The sequence below is a fragment of the Teleopsis dalmanni genome, chromosome 2 (assembly GCF_002237135.1).
Source record: "Teleopsis dalmanni isolate 2A chromosome 2, ASM223713v2, whole genome shotgun sequence".
NCBI lineage: Eukaryota > Metazoa > Arthropoda > Insecta > Diptera > Diopsidae > Teleopsis > Teleopsis dalmanni.
The window spans coordinates 104,587,347-104,606,133 of NC_051847.1; positions in this window are offsets into that span (position 1 = coordinate 104,587,347).

The following is an 18,787-nucleotide window of genomic DNA, read 5'->3' on the forward strand; positions in this document are numbered from 1 at the left end:
AAGACTTAAGTTCACCTTCGGACTTGTTAGTATAAGGTTTGATTATACCGAAGCGATTCATTTTTAAAAGGTAACCGCCGTTAACAACCCAAACTTAACAACGTCAACAATGTAAATAACAAACTTCAAACTCTAACAAACGTTTTTAGTTTTTAACCTAATTTTTTGCACGCATGAATTTGTTATAATAATTTATTTATATTTTATCACTAAAACTAGTTGAATGCTCTTGAATATGCAGTAGATATAAAAGGTCTAATGTTTTTCAAACGAATTGGTGCCCGGATGTTTTCACACGAATAATTTAAAAATTATTTGAGCGAAATGTGTTCACAAAGGTTTTATTCAGCTTTATCAGGTACGTGCTAATGGTCTAAACTCGTTCGTTCGTTTTCCAGATTCGTTTAAAATCCTGCTTCTCTAAAATATCTGCAGTCAACCACGTCGCCTGGTATACGTGAATACTGCACATACGATGTTGTCATATGATTTATGTTTGACCTATCTAGCTTTTTAAAAAACTGGTGATTTTTTATTTACACATATAAAAACAAAATATTATGTCTGCTTCTATACGCCTCTGTTTTATTATTTAGCATTACTCATCATTACTTATAGTTCTTTGACATTTTATTCTATATATGAGCAATATTATAGTTTCATCTTAGTTATTGCTAAAACAGTCCATGTTTCTGACTTATCCGTATATAAGCAGTTCGAATTTATAAAGATAGTACACAATTTAGCATTTGTTATTTTTCGCACTCTAAGACTTAGCACTTATATCGCAACTATAAGTTCATGGTTGGAACATTAGGATGCCATTAAGGTATGTGGGCAATTTGTTTTTTTTTTTTGGAAAATCAATTGACTGCACCCCCACATCGGTTCATTCTACTAAAAAATAATCAATCATCTTGCGTGATTGATGGGGCTGCAGTTTACGCTGCAGTTCGGCTTTTCTTCAAAATATGTTAATACAAGTTATATAAGTTCCCTATAATCATCTCTCGGTTGGTTATCCTTATGAATCTTATTAAGGAAACTTGTAATTCGTAATACATCATCTGTGCTCAACGATTTTCTTACTTTTTCATTTTCTAAGCCGACTATAAAATTATTAACGTTTATTTTCGTCCAAAACTTTTGAAATCGTTAAAATAGTTCGCATGTGGGTTTTCAGTCTTGCAAATCTTAGCATGGAAAACACTTTTAAGAATAATTTTGGAAATGTGATATCCGCAAGCTAAATATAAAAGATCTCTTTCTAAATGTTTTTCAATAATTGAGCAACTTCCGTTAAAACGATCAGTGTTTACTGCTGTTGTAGCAAAAACTAAAGCTTGCACGTGATCCTGCAAACCCCATTCAAAAATTGCAGATGCCTGTGCTCTTCCGGTACCATTTTTCAGAGCAGATACTTCAAATAATTGCTTAACTGGCCCACTTGAGATTGTAATAAGTAAATGGTTAACATTTTGTTTTTCTTCTAAAGCTGGCAGCAATTTTCCATCCCAAGGCAAACAAACTCCATTTAGCTCACAATCTTTGAACTGTTTTTTACGTCTTTTACTCTTTGTGATCTCAGGTTATGTCGAACAATGTTTTCTAATTTACCATATTTATGCAGTGTTTGTATTCTTTTATTGGTATTCGTGCCTTTTACCAAAATATGATAACTTCTTATATAGTAAATCTATCACTTTTCCTTAACAGTAGCTTACCGAAAATTAATGGCACCCTATTGGAACATATTTAAACCAATAATCTGTAAACTTCAACTATATTCGTTGAAGTATTCAATCTGGCTATCCAATTACGTATTTTGATGTAGTATTGTCGTCACCAATAGAGGTATTTAAATGCTAAAACGTTTAGTTTTGCTTTGTGTAACGAATTGTAGAATTGATCTTTACATTCGAACTCACTCCCTTCGGCCAACATTGCTCTATAGTAGTTGCGAAATTATATTTCTGTAAGCACCTCGCTAACATAAGTCACTAATTTTTCTGCATATTTTTTTCTATATAACATATACACTAATCCATCCACTGCAGACAGTAATTATAATCAGAGTTCGTATTTGCGTACCCATGAGCGGCTCATTTTGGCTCATTCTGCTCACGGCTCATGAGCCGGCAAAAAACTCTTTCCATACGATGGCTCACGAGCGAGCCCAACACGCTCACGAGTAAGAGCCGCCATTAAGTTATAAATGGGCTCACACTCGTGAGCAAGAGTATGAGCTGCGGCTCATGAGATCTCATTTTGTGAAAACATGTCATTAAAAAGGATTTAAAATATTAATAACTTTGAACTAACTATAATATGGAAATAATAAAAGTTCTTAAAATAAACAATAAATATATTTGTATTGTTTATTTGTGGAAAATAATAATATTTTATAAATTTGTTTTTCAAATTCAAATTATTGTTTCATTATATTGTTTTAATACAAATAATAATAAGCTAAGTTAATTTCAAATAATATATTTTCACATATAACGTTTATAAAAATAAATAAAGCAAATAAACTAATAAATCGCTTTTTATTACACAGTTGAGCTCGTGAGCTCTCGGCTTGTGAGACCTCATGAGCACCTCTTCAATATGAGCAACGTGAAGGCTCACGCTGGTGCGCAGCTCTTCAATATGAGCCAATTTTAGGCTCACGCTCATGAGCCTATTTTGGGCTCACATAAGAATTGGCTCTTGCTCATGAGCCTGAGCTGCTCATGAATAAGCAAATATGAACCCTGATTATAATACGTATTTGCTTACTAAGATTTCTGTATGATATAGAGTTCTCAGAACTCTTGTTTCCTATAATGGAAAGTCATTTCCATTATAGAAATATAGATAAAAAACTGTTCTTGAATCGGAAGTTTTTCTAAGTTTGGGGCTAGAGCTTAATTTATCATATTTTTTATTATTTTTATTTTATTGCAAGACGTTTAAGGAAAAATAAACCAAAGTTTTAATTAATGAAACCATTAATGTACATAAATCAATTGAAAAAGCTCTGAGGCAGACAAAGCACTACGATGAAGGATGAGAGTTCTTTCTTGCAGGACTAAATAGATTTTTGCTAATTATCACAGTATATAGTATATATAATATATATAGTATTGTTCTTATTTAATAATTACTCTGATACAACTATATTCACCATTTAAGTGCTATGAGTGTCAACTGAAATTTGGATTTATTTATATTATAAAGTTAAAGATGCAGTTGAGAGAATCTCATGAAACTTATTGGAAATCATAGTGTATTAGTGAACAAAAAATATTTTAGCAATAAATTACGTACATTAATAAGTAAACTTACATTTAAATTGATGATAATTTTGTTGTAGGCCCAATGCCAACGCTGTTTAGCAGTTACTTCTGTTTTTTTTCGTAATATTTGCATGTGGCCGCTAACGACTTCTTCTGTTTCCCCCCGCATTAATAATTTACGTTTTTGTGCAACTAATTGTGAAATAGGAGGCAAATTAGTTAATTGATCTTCGGTATCAGTTAAAAATGTGCCGCTGGATCGTCGGTTAAATGGAGGCACATTGTGCAGCGCAGAACAGTCGGTTGTAACTGGTTTATTGAAATCATGTGGTTCTATTAATTCATGCTCATTCTCTTCTAAAATAATGCTGTCTTGTTTTTTAATCTGTTGGTGAAATGAAGTGCTGCTATTATTAAGTTGCAACGTCTCCTTTCTGGCTACTGAACCCGAATTATTTTTAAAATCTGCGCCCAAATTGTTATTAGTTGATAACTGGCCAACACTAGAAACCTCAACACTAACACCACCACTACCGCTGGAGTTATCATCTAAATAATTACCACTGTCGTCGCTCGCATAATTGTCCGCTATGAAAGTATCCTCAATGAAATCTAAAGGAGTTTGGTTTTGATTTAATAATTTATTATTTTGTTGTTGAATATGATGCTGTTTTTGCTCTAAGTTTTGATTTTCATACAAAAGAGCTTCTTGTTCATTTCTTTCGGCTTCATTTTGTAAATATTTGAACTCGTCTTCTTCATTAAAGTAATCCTCTTGATAATTATAACCACCTGCGTGTTCATAATAACTATTTACATTTAGTGTCATATGGCTTGTCGACGGTGTAGTTATTAGCTCATGATCCATGTAGTAATCATTCTGTCCATCATCAATGTAATAGTTCGCTTGACTACAAATATCATCTTCAGAGTCATCATAAATCTCCGTAGGTTGTTGTTTTATTAAGTAATTCGATTTACCATTGATGTTGGGCAGTTTTTTGCCAGAGGATCCGGCTGCTGGCACCGTCGGCAGGACATTTTGTAGTGCATATTGTTTGGACTGAATTTGATTTTTATTTGTATGGTAATCATTGCCATTGAAATTATTTAATTGTTCTGATGCGTAATCTTGAACATTACTATTTATTGTATTAACATCAGACACTGCGTATGCATTAGGCAACGATTCCTGTCGTGTTAATAATCCATTATGATAATTTGTCATTGTCTTGTTTTGAAATTGATCAATATTTTCAGAAGAACTATAAGACAATGTTGTTCCAGAAATGGAATGTGAAGCTGTGGTAGTTTTCGTTGTGGTAGGCAATTTTTGAACTACAGCTGTGGCTATACTAGCTCCTTGATTAACAGCTTGCGTAGCGGATTGAACGGCAGCTGCAGCTTTACCCAAAAACGAACCAAACATACTATTACCAGAATTCGACTTATGTGAATTATTAGTTGTGTTTTTATTTGCGATATTTTCATCGCCATTAGTTAACGAAGTAAGGTCGGTACTGGATGTTTTAACACAAACAAGCGGTTTTCGCACATTTTGTACTTCGACTTCCGATAATATACAAGTTTCAATGGCTGATGTCACCGTAACATTAGTATGGTCTGTCTTGTTAACATCAAATAATTCATCCTTTAACGCATCGTAATTGCTTTCATGGCCATATTCGTCATAAACATTGCGTAAATCTCTGTCATTTGCACATTGTTTATCATATTCTGCATTGCTGCAAACATTAAACTGCGCTGATTGACTTTTATTATTTTTATAATATAAACTACCACTGGCCATTTTATTTGTTTGCGCATGCGTTAACATACCGATTTCATCATTTTCCATTATGTATTCGTTTTTTCCCGTATTACATTCGGTTCCGGTAGTAGTTGGGCTAAAAGATTGTGTCTTAGCACTGCCCGTTAAAAGGCTACCCATATTAGGCACAAACTTTGAAGCCAAGCTGAATCCAAAACTCTTTTTATTTGATGTCTGTTGATTACCATTTTGGTTCTGCATGTTATCACTAGAAACAGTTGAAACACTAACACCGCTAAAAACACCATCAATACCTCCCATTAAACCCTTAGAAAACCCACCAAGCACACTAGATGCTTTATTCGCAGCTACTGATGCTGCATTATTTGTTACAGTTTTTGGTTCATTTGTTGTAATTATTTTTTCTTCAAGTTTGTAGTCCCATTGTGTATTGTTTACTGATTGTGATAGACCAGAGAAACTTTGTGCCTCAGATTTGCAAAATTCTGTTGCAGTATGTGTTTTGGAATCTAAAAATAAAAATATACCAATATCAAAAATTAGTTTCTGCTGTTGTTCAATTTATATACCTATACTATATAAAAATATAATTACAATACTAGTTTACACCAGTACCGTTTAAATACTCGTATTTTATTTTATAATTGGCCGGATGTCTCAGCCAATTCGACTTATAAGATTGAAACAACAATATGTGTATAATATAAAACTTGCACTTACCGTATATAACGGAACTTCTGATGTAGTTATCCGATACATTAGATGTGGTTGTTGTTACAATCGAAGATGCTGTGTTAAGCTCTAATACCGGTAGACTGATATCCGTAAACTGGTTTAAGTCATGTATCTTTTTTGGAATTTGTAGCACATCTTCATTTGATGGCCTTATTGAATTTACTGTGCTTACTTCTATATCACTAATTGAAATTATATTTAGACTGTTGTTAAACACATATGATATGCAGTCATTTGTTGTTCCGACCATTGGTGTTTGGACTATGGGTGTAGTTAATGAATTCAAATCAACGTTGTAACTATCATAAAAATTGTCATCAAAAATAACTGATTCTTGTCCTATTCCAACGACGCTCTCCGCACTGTTAGTGTTAGTATTTTCTATGGTTGCAGCAATTTCCCTATTATTTGTGTTATCATCAATATCTATATATTTGGATTTGTTTTGTTGATAATCCGTATTGGTATGCAATTCTGTAATTACTGTCGTATCTGATGAAGGTGTTGTCACATCCACTACTCCAACCTGTTTTGTGATTATATCATTTTCAAAGGCAGAGGTGCAATTGAGGAACAAATTTTCTTGAGGTAGTAACTCGATCTTTGGTTGTGTTGTGATATTTTCTAGTGATACGGTATCTATTGTATTCGGTGTATATTCCAATAATTTGTAAAATGTACTATTATTGTCATCATTTAAAAAATCAGTGATATAATTGGGTAATTTAGCCGTCTGTAATTTTTTGTCTTCTAATTCAATATTTTTTAAGTATTCTAAATAAGAATTTGTTTCGATTTTTACATCAGGGCTTGTAAATGACACCTCTGCTGGTAAAATAGTTGTTGTAAACGTTGGAGACTCTATTGCTGTTGTTGCAAAATTAGAACTTTCATCTGCCCCATTAAAACTTGTGGTTGTAATTATACTAAGAGGAAAACTTTCAGATTTTGTACTGCATACAAAAAGGTTCCCAGATTTAGACGCTTCCGTGTTCGAATCCGTTAATAGATGATACGATGTATTCAATGTGTTTGTAGTTGCATTTGAGGTATAATCTTTTTGAAATGAAGGAATTGATGTAAATAAAGAAAACTCTGAAAATGACGATTTAGACTTTGTGTCTGATGGTTGTGAATTGCTTGGTTTCGGAGATGGCGATGTTGTTGATGTTGGTGAGCTAACTTCCTCATGTTTGTTATATAAATTTGACAAGGAATTATAGATATTAGAAACAGGAGTATTGATAGTTTCATTTGTATCTGTTCCTAGTGATTTATTTGACGTTATGTCGTCTGTTTTATCGATATATGATGTAAATGTATATGGTTTTAAATATTCTGACATATCCAATTCGTATATGTTCAACGAATCGATATTCGAAGTTGGATTCGCCGAATGATCAATTGCAACAAGAGGATTTGTTTCTTTAACTAATTTTTCATCATTATTATCTAAGTATGAAATTTTAGAGTAAGGAATATTAAAACTATAATTATTATTGCTGTAATCAAACTTAGACATTTCCGCTGTTTCTGCAGAGGTGGTTGTAGTGTTTAGTGACGATAATTCATTTCTTGCTGTTGTTGTTAACACTGTTGTTGGTGTTGTCTTTACTGCATCCGATGCTTTAACTTCTGCAGGTTTATCATCAAAAGGGGGTACAGTCTTTACTAATATATTATTAATGTTAATAGGAGAAAATGATGTTTTTATGACTGATGTTTCGAATGAATCTTTAGCAATGAATGATGGTGATAATGTTGACGTTGTTGTTGTATTTATTGTACTAGATTCAATTTTCGGTATTGTTGGTTCTGTTGATATTATAAATAATGAATCGTCTTTCACATATTCACTTTGTGACTCGTAAATCTGATTTGGCAATTCTTTGACAGTGTTATTAGTAGCAATACTACACATTGAGCTTTCTTTTTTTTTCGGAAGAGGTACACAATTTGGTAATTTTCTAGATGATGCTCGTGATTGCAGAGCGGGTTCGGTATCAATGTGATTGAAATCTTCATCGTATGTATTTCTACACCCAATCTCACTACTATCACTTGTTTTACCGATATTATATATCTCAGTCGAATTGGGGCTTGCTAATCTGATAGCATTATTATCGCAAGCAGTAGATGGTAAATCATTTATTAACGTTTTCTTCATTACCAATTTGGCTTGTTTTTGTTGTAGTTGTGAAGCAATTCGTGTTTCACCAGAAGCAATAACTGATGCTGTTGTCATAGCTAACAGTAATTCTGATTGTTTGCGCGGCAGATGCTTTTGTAGTGTTTGATGTGTACCACTTAGCACTGTATCACGATTTGACGAAAAACTATTACAGCTATTATTACCGCACACATTATCACGATAATCAACTGGTACTACTGAAGAATAAGAGCATTGAGTTGGGCTAGATATATTATATGTAGTTGATGGACAGGCAGATAAAGAATAAGCTGTTTTATTGTTACTGTAATTGCAATAGTTATTTATTGTCGTATTGTCGTAAGCGGATAAGGATGGTAAATCTCTAGTTTTGGAAGTTGCCAGTGTTGTTTCAAATGCTGGTGTTGATGCTAATGAAGTTGATAAATTTTGAAAATGTTTTGATTTTATTACTTTGCGGGACTGTGGTTGCGGTAGCATACGTAAGGAAGTTGCCGAAACAGTGCTACCAGCAGTGATATGCTTATTATCTTGGGCCACATATGACCTATTTTTACTATTATAACTGTAGTCGCAATTAAAATTATTTTTCGCGACTGCAGCAGCAGTCTGTGGCAGCTTTCTACTTTTCGCACGCACTACTGGTGGTGTTGCAGGCAAACTGCACATACCGGCTAGCATACTATTACTATGCTTGATCGGTAGTTTAGGTAACATTTTTGTCGTACCTAGTGCAGTATACCGGCCACTGTTGTCCCAGTAATCGTAATCTTGATGGCCCTCACCACTGATATCATCGCATTCGATAATATTAAAGGTGCTGTCATAAATATTTTGCTGATACATTCCATTATTATAGGTACTATATGATGAATTAGCGATTTCATTCACAGTTCCTTTACTATCAGCGTTTTCTGACTCATATAAAAAAGATGGTGTGGTTGATGGAAAGTTTGCTTTTCCATTCATGTATCCATAAGACACCTCACTACTGAATTCAGAATCAACATTAACACAATGGTCATACATTTCTTTACTGCATTCAAAATTTGTTGCCTCGTTATTTTCTTCATAATTGATTTTATTAATTGGTCGATTATTATAAGATAAGGCATCATTTGCATAATAACAGTAGAACTCATTATTGGAGTAAGACTGAAAAATATTTTTATATTACATTACTTATATAGAAATGCTATTTAAAAATGTGAACTAGTATTATGAACGTTATAGTTTATAATACTATCAGTACATAATATTTTTATATTTACCGTCATAGTCTCATGTAATGAAAGAAATTTCTCTTATTTTATATTTTGAGAACCTTTCGCCGTATTCGTCCTTAAGTGGTAAACCTGTTCAGCTTTGATACACTAACGATAAATCTTAACATTAAGCACAACCCAAAATAATAAAGATATTTTGATTTTTCTGAAGTGCCGTACTTTCGCGAAGTCTTTCAACACCTTTTAATGTATTAAATGTCCATAAAACAGGAAATAAATCATAATGCATGATTTTAACTAAAAAGAAAATGTTTTCAGAAAATGTAAACTTGTCTTACATATGACAGAGATGTAGAAGTAGTATCTCTGCCGTTTAAATATGACAATATGGTCATATTATGTTTATGGTAATATGGTCCAAATATTGACGATTCGAACACCACAATAAAAAATAACATATGCTTTCTTTTGTTGTGCTATTTTTTATGTTTTCTTGAGGTAATTAATGGTTTTTTTTCAAAATTCCCGCTTTACACTATGAACACCTTATATTTTTATTGAATATAAAAAGTTCAGGTGAGTTCTTATCATTGCTTTTCCATTTCAATCATTAAAAAAATGCATTCATTCTGCTTAGTTTTTATTCACGTATTTTGCTTAGTTTTTAACTACATATTTTACTTTGAAATTATTTAGCTTTGTCACAAATTTTCAATATTCTTATTTCAATTAGCACTTAAATTTTTTTTTAATTTGACTAATTACTCATTCAGTAAAAATGAAAACAATCAGCACAATAATTAAATAATTTAATAGTGACTTTTCTCAAACATTTTAAACCAATATTTTTATTTTGTGTTCTCTTTATGTAATTATTAAGTTTTGCGATTTACCCTGACTACATTCGCTTTCGGATAGATGTTGAAGTTTAGAAATGCATATATGAATACATAATGTGTGTTATGTGCAATGTTAGATCTATTTACAATACCCCGTACTGTATGTGTAAGATAAACTTAAAAGAAAAAACAGCATTTGACGTCCCTAAAGCGCATGACAAAGTAAAGCGACCCCTTGTGGCTTTAGTGTGTCATCATCTAAACCTGACATTCATGGGACTCATCAAATTCAATTGTCAATTTTCAGTGAATTTTATTTGAATCGAACTTTGGATTTTTACCTGTAATTCGAATCTAAAAGTAATGTTAAGCAAATACATTACTATAGTTCGGACAGTTGTTCGTGGAATGGCGCCACGAGTCACTACAAGAAATTCATTCCGATTAATATGTTGTTTTTAAAAACCGATTTGAGACAGTTCATGTATTTATATATGCATATATATATTATATATGCATATATATAAATATATATTCTTTTAAATTTCTATACTTTGGTGATAATGTTGTACTATATTCTTGTGCTAATAATGTTGACTGTTTCTTCATTCCACGTTATTTAAATTGCACAAAATGGGAGGAAGATTTTTCTAAACTGGAACAATTTTTAAACGATTTTCATAAACCCGTTTACTGTATTGTTGGCGACTTAAATGCCCATGTAGCAGATAATCAAGTAGTTGATGGTAATTTATTATCTGATTCTCCACTTATTGCGGTAAGAAGAGTATCAAAAGATGTGAAACTTGATACCAAGGGAAGAAAACTTCTAGGCTTTCTGGAGGACATCGGTGGTGTTATAATTAACGGCAGGTGTCGAGGTGATGAAGATGGAGAATTTACATATGTGAGTCCAAACTGGTCAACTGTTGTTGATTTTGAAAAAGCGTTTTGACCCAAAAAATGAATGGTTTGATAGCCCAGTGTCATGAACTTAGAAAAAATATGTTTCATTTTTCTTAATTTAGTTCGAAAAATACAATCCTGGATACCCATCGTACTTCTTACTTTGTACTCAGATCTCGATACCTCTGCCGTAATAAAAAACTTCAATGGCAATTAAAAAATATTGAAGCACTTAATACTGTTAAAAATGCTTCTGACTGGTGGAATCTAGCAAAAAATTTGAAAAACAGTCCTCTCAAAGTAGCTAATTCTTTACAATGTGAAGACTTTCGTATTCACTATGAGTCCCTGCTTACATGCAATTCCGACCTTCCAGTTATCTCTTGGTGTCTTCCGCCTTTTCTCAATCCTTTCCTTGATTCTTCTTTTAAATTTCGTGAACTCCAGCTTGTGCTTCCAAACACCAAATCTAATAAAGCTTCAGGTAACGACAGTATTCCTTATGAGTTCTACAAAAATGCTCCTGCTGAAAATTCTAGCAGTTACAAGCTTCAGAAGCACCTGAAGTTATTAAAAATATCTGCTGTGGCACATTCATTTTTCATAACTTTCACCGATCGTGTTTTTGCTTGGGAGGTATTTACTTCTTACATTCACAATGTTTCTATGGTTTCAGTTACCCTTTTTAATTATTTTTAATTGTGCTATTTTGACTTTTAGTACTGTTTTCTTCTGTAGGATTCATTTGGTACATTTGGATTTCACGATCCTCTAATCATCGTTTTGTTTTGACAATTTTTCTAATATGTTTTTAAAATTCATTTCGATGTTTCTAAGTGCACCTAAAATAGCTTGGTGATGTTTCTTGACGTTTTATATATTATATTGTTAGTACTGAGCGGATCTCGATGACATAGTAGTCTAGTGTTCGATTTAACGAATTATTCGAACAATCCTATTAGTCCGATATCAAAAGACTAAAAAATCAAATTTTTTTGTGAATCCAAAGTCATCGAATACCCAGATTTGCGATTAGTATTCGTTGTGTAACTATTCGAAGATTGCGTGAGCGAATGTTATACTGGATTCACACGAAAGTTTTGTTTGCAATTTAAGCTGTCTTGTTTGTAATTTTAGCTATCAAATGTTGTTGTTTTCAATGCAAATTGAAAATTTTTAACATATAAAATTACACAGAAGATCTCGCGTTAGTCCAGTTTACGAAATCTTCGAAGAGTTGCACAACTAATAATAATCGCAGATTTGAAAATTCGAAGTATTTCGGATTTCGGATTTCGATTTTTAAAATATCCGAGTACATAATATGAACCGCACTTATGTTTAGAGGTGAGAAATTTTAGTTCTAGGTGCTATTATGTATAACTGAATGCAAAATTGAGGTACAGATGGCGCCGTTTCAAGTAACAACGGCTGATTTCACAATCCACACTTTGTGGATTAAAAACCCAAAAGGTTTATTTAATATATCAGCTGCCTCCGACAGCAGCTGGAATGTAAATTTCCGTGACAAAGAATCTGAATGAATGAATGTGAGGAAAATACTTAATAAAATTGAATTAAAGTCGTTTTATTATTTAGTAATGAGTAACTTAAACTAATCCAACACAATGGACAGTAATAAATCTTATTGAATATTTAAATCTATTAAAGAATATGAGTTTGTAATAATTTAATATGAGAATGTTTTCGTGCAAAATATTAGAGAATATTATAAATACAATATCAAAAAAACACCAATCACTGTATATTAGATATACGACTCTGTGATTTATAATTAAATTATTACCTGAATCAATTTGTGAAGGATGTCTGGTCGTGTGTCGCCTAATATAGTCCTAAACGTGTTCATTTTTTAGAATTTAGCGTAAGCTTATAGTTATTTAAAAACGAATAATTACGTTATTTTTAAAAAAGATACATACTTATATAAATAAAAATATAACTTTTGCTAGCTGCTGAGATTGGGATGTCAAGCATGTGTTTTAATGGAAATATTTTAATTGTTATGTTCATATAACGAAACAGAACAAATACAATATTTTGTATCTAAATTGTTTATATGTGTTCTCTTCGATACACGAAGGGCGCTCTTAAAACAAATTAAGCACTCACATCAAAAATAATAAATGCTATAAGATGTCGCAAGTCACTTTTAAATTTTCGAATGCGAATCACTATCGTCCTCTCAATTTTTACTTTTCGCAGAATTACAATTGATAAATTTCATAGAACTTAGCTTAATTTAATTAATTTCATATGTTTGCAAAGATTGAACCAAGATTGCATGGGGGAATCTTTTTTCAACATTTCGAGCTAAATTGGGCCATGTCATCGACCCCTCTACCGGAGAAGTTCAATCACTTACCTGCTAATGTCCATGAAATTCAACAATTATAGTTTTCAAAAAAGTAAAAATTGCGACGATGATGGTGATTCGCATTTGGATTGAATAGTTCTCTTCAAAGTATTGAAAATAATGTACCTAAACAAAATTTGCGGCATTCGGAAGAAAATGGGTTTGGGCAAGTATTTACAATGAATAGCTGTATAAAATTTTTTCCAAAATCAAATTTATAATAATTTGGAAGAAAGTCAAACATATATTTTACGAAAAGTAGGTGCAAAAACAAAGGCTATGTATTAACCTACCCTTATATACGAAATCATTTATAAAAATGTGCAAAAAGAATGAAGAATAGAAGTGTTAGTGGGGTTTGTTTGTCTAGTCAATACCAAACAACTCTCTTTCGCCTATGACTATCGTCGAACGTATGCTAAGAACTGTGTATGAATGCGTTTTAATATAGCATACATTATTTGCTTCATTTATTTAAAACATGTCTTCTTCCATTTATAAATTTTAGGGAAAACTGATCTGTGTATAATTAAAAACCCAAACGAAAAATTTTAAAATTTTGCTTTGTCTAATGAAGCAACTCATTAAAGCAATAACTATCAAATGCATGTTCCGTCAAAAACATAGATGTTTTTGGTTCCGTTGTTGCTTGCTTTAACAGAAATGTAAAAGTTTCTGTTAATATTACACTAACAAAATCCATTGTGTTGGTTGACTGAGGCCAATTGTTGCGAACCTTTATTATTTTTGAACTGACCTACATTATGGGGATATGATTTCTACCTGTGGCTTACAACTTGTGAAATTTTATTATCGATAACACACTCATTATCGAAAAATAACAGAGTTTACAAACTGTAAGAATTAATCAAAAAAGCTTTTAAGAAATTTTAGAATTGCCAAAATGGATTGCAATAAAAATATTTGGAAAATTATTTTATAATAGGAAAATCATTTAGTAAGTTCTAATTTTCTATTTAAACGCTTTTAAAAAAATATTTCGCACGTTTCAACGGAATAGTTAAAAAACCATGAGAGATGATTTGAATTTATGTAACAATAAAAAACATAAAAGTAAGTTTTTTTAAAAACTTATATATGGAGTCTATGCCTTTGGAAAATGTAAAAGTGCTTGTTATTTCTTGTTTTTAAAATTTATGTGTCTACTTTATGAATACTTGTAATAAAATAAATAATACAGTAATTATAGTTTTTGACAAGGTCATTTGCACACAAATTGTGAAGAGGCAATTTAACACTTATATTGTACAAAAAAATCATTAAAAAATGAAAGGTATTGCTTGCTAACAGCATTACGATTATTCGTTTCTTAATAAAAAGCCGTAATGTGGTGTATGATGCTCTGCAATATCATATAGCACATTATTAGAGCTAGAAAATTGCTTCTTCGTTCGTCAATTGATGTATTATCGAGCTTCTGTTGTTAGATCAATCAGCAATAAACAGTAATTTATTCCTTATTTGGTTACTTCCAACTTAGTTAATAATGCACACAATGGGTGTCACAAAAGTTGACTCCAAGATCAACAAATGGTGTGTTGGACTGAATTAACGGCTTTGGTAGGTTTTTCACAATTCTTGTGAAAGTAGTAGATTTACATCGAGTTCAGCGAATGGATTGTGAAACTATTGATAGTACCATAATTTTACCCTTAATTTCACAATATAATATTTATAATTTCAATAACAAAATAACTTATTAAATACATTAAATAACTAATTTATACATATATAAGTTGAATATTATATCAATATGGAATAAACACAACTTTTCGCATACTTCTTGTAACATCAAAGCAAATATTTTCAAACAATAGAGTTTGTACTCAGAACCATACATGTTTATGCAGTGATCAAACAAAATCGAACAGACTTGCAACGTATACATGTGGGGCCAACTTTTCCGCACATCAGGCGGCTAATATTCGTCGGTGCCACAGCTAAAAAGAGGGAGAGATGAAATTTTAAGAAATATACTAAAATGTGTGCTGTATATTTAACCGCACAACCAAGTGCTTCGGCAAGTCAGCACGTTGGATTGGTATGCATGCAGTTGATATACTAAATAAATGCACTAAATAAATCTCTATTTCTGATATTACAAACGTGAGCACACGCACATTATTTTGTTAATTTTTCTGTTGAGCACAACTAACGACAGAAATTCTTGAATGCAGGTGAAACGTATAAATGTGCGACCAGCTTTTACGCACGTAAAGGGGAAAGACGAAATACAATACAAATGCGATTTGAGCTGCAAACTTATGAGCATAACTAACTATAGCAGCTAAGAGACGTAAATTGATTGAGTTTTCATAGACAATTATATATAATTGTTTTTGCTAAAACTTTAATGTTCATGTTTTTGAAAATATACATATATATGGAAATGTAATAAATATTATATTATATTTAATATATTTAAATATAATAAATATATTAATTCTCGATGTAAAGATATTTAAAAAATTTATATAGGACATTTTGCAAAATGTTAGGGTGTTCGCCGCATATCTCCGCAACTTAGAGCTGTTGTCACTGATTCTTTCGTTTTTGTCCAGAAATGAAGACAATCCAGCGAGTTAATTCGAAGGTTTTATTTTTTTGTTGCGCTAAAGATAAATCAGATCTTCCCTAAAAGCTGAACAACGCATTTTACAATAAGACAATGTTACATTCAAATTTTGGGAACCGAAAGCAATTGTATTATTACTTATTTTAGTTCGTTTGATTCTGTTCTCCGATTCACACATCACAGAACATAACCTATAATATTCAATACTCTATGAAATATTATTTTCAACTTTGCATTCATGTTGTTGCCTTGTTGAATTCGGCTGGCCAACTGCTTTTAAGACCATACAAGATGATAGTACTCTACAACCGCAAACCATAATGGACTAACATGATGACAACGCAAAAAAGTAAAGCAGCTGACGTCACTTCTGCAGACACTGATTGGTGAAAAATGCGGGAGATAAGTAGAACGCATTTTACATAGCGGATAAAATATAATATTAATTTGATAAATTATACATAAGCTAAAAATGTGTTTTAAAAGTTACTATATAATATATAAATCACCATCATCATTTTGGCGTCACAGTCCAGGACGAACCATGACCTCCTCTATAATACGCCTTCATTCTTCTCTGCATTTTGCTTTCTTTCTGTGTTGTGTTATTCTCATCGTTCATATGTTATCTTCTACATCTTATAACCATCTTCGTCGCGGTAGTCCTCTTTTTCAACTCCCCTCTGGCTTTGTCTCGAATACTTTTTTGGTCAATCTTTCGTTACTCATTTGTAGGACGTGTCCATACCAGCTCAATCTTTAGGCTTTTACCGGGTCAATTATTTTTCTGAGTTTTTTTCTTTCGAATCTCAGTATCAGGTTGTTGTCGCTGGATTCAAGGACCCATGTTTCATAGCCGTAGGTAAGAGCCGGTCTAATGACAGTTTTATATATGCGCAACTTTTGTTCCTCTGAAAGTAACGTTGGAAAAGCTCGCAAAAATCCGGGTTAAGGCAAAATTTTTCTTCATCACTCTAATATGTGCGCATGCACGGACGGAAGATAAAGATGACGACACCAAGGAAATTTTCTATGAACAGCTTGAGCAAGCATATAAACGCTGTCCCCATCATGACATCAAAATCGTTGTTGGAGACTTCAACGCAAAGGTGGGTAAAGAAGGTATCTTTGGTGCTACTGTCGAAAAGTTCAGCCTTCACACGAAAACTTCTGATAATGGAAGAAGGCTGATTGATTTCGCCGCGGCTACAAACATGGTGGTTAGTAGTACCAGATTCCAGCATCTCAACATACATAAGGCAACATGGCTGTCACCTGATCAAAACACAAGATCTCAAATTGATCACGTTGTGATAGACGGAAGGCATGCTTCCAGTGTCTTGGATGTACGTACTATCCGAGGAGCCAACATCGACTCGGATCATTACCTTGTTGCAGCCAAGATCTGCACACGTTTATGTGCGATGAAAAAGGTACGTGAACAAGCACAGCGAAAGCTAGACGTCGAAAAGCTGCAATCACAGCAGACTGCTAATGACTTCGCTACTCGACTCTCCCAATATCTGGAAAATTCATCTTGAATGAACAGACTTGAGGTGCGCGCGCAAAAAATATCACTGCGTACTTTGATGTTTTTTCTAAGTGTAAAACGTATAAATTAATTTAAATTTATCACAAAAAAATAAAACCGAGACAGTGACTCTTTAAAAAATTTATAAAATATAGTGCCCGACAAAATAAAATATTAACATATTTATATTGTTTTTATGTAAAAAAAGCGGATTTTGGTTTTGCGGAATTACTTTGTTTTTGAAGTGGTTAATTTTGCCTCAAATTCGTACACATTTAAAAACAGCTGATAGAGACAGCAAATAAAGCTTTTGAGCTTAAATTAAATCACAAGAAAAGTGTTGTAAATAAATCTATAAAAACTAAATAAATTGTGTAATTGTGTAATTAATATAGCTAAATAACTAACAAATGCTAAATAAATAAATACGCGAAAGGACGCTAAAAATATTTATTTATAAATTTTAAGGTAAAAATTTAAATTTAAATTTATATTATTAGTATAAATATACGCGCTAAAAATAGTATTAATTTAAAATTAATATGACTGATGCTAATACCCCACCTCCCGGTGGTGGAAATAAAAAAAAAATGATCAAACTTGAACAGGAAAATACAGAACTTCAGAATAAAATTAAAAAGCTTGAAAATTTATATTCATTATTATCCAATGAGTTAACTGCACTGAGAAGTGAAAACGAAAAATTAAAATCTTTTAAAAACGTACCAGAAATTGCAAAATATGAAACCGATGAGGAGGAACTTGCCAGAGAGACAGACTGGATCTTAAAAAAGAAAAGACCAACTAAAAAACGTAAGGTCGAATCCTCTCCTGAAGTAGCTAGTCAAAGTAGACCTAGTGTTGAAACAAATACTTGCCAAAAATGACAAGCTGCCCCTAATAAAATTGCTCGACCTCCTCCTATTGTTATCAATGGCATAAATGATTTTAAAAAATTACATGCCCAACTTATTACAACTATAAAAAACAAGTTTTTTGTGAGACTTATAAATAATGGTTCATATAGAATATCAATTTTTGACTCTTTTGACTATAGATCTGTTACAAAACTATTAAGTCACGAAAATATTTCCTGGTTCAGCTACGAAGACAAGCAAAATAGGCCAATAAAAGTTATAGTAAAAAATCTTCACCATTCGTGTGATCAAGAATCGATTATAAATGACTTAAACAACCAAGGTTTAAAAGCAATCGGTGCGATAAACAAACTCAAATGGAAGACTAAAGAGCCGCTTGATATGTTCCTTTTGTCATTTGACTCAACCGAAGATGTAAAGAAAATCTATGAGATAAAAAGTATTCTTAACACAATT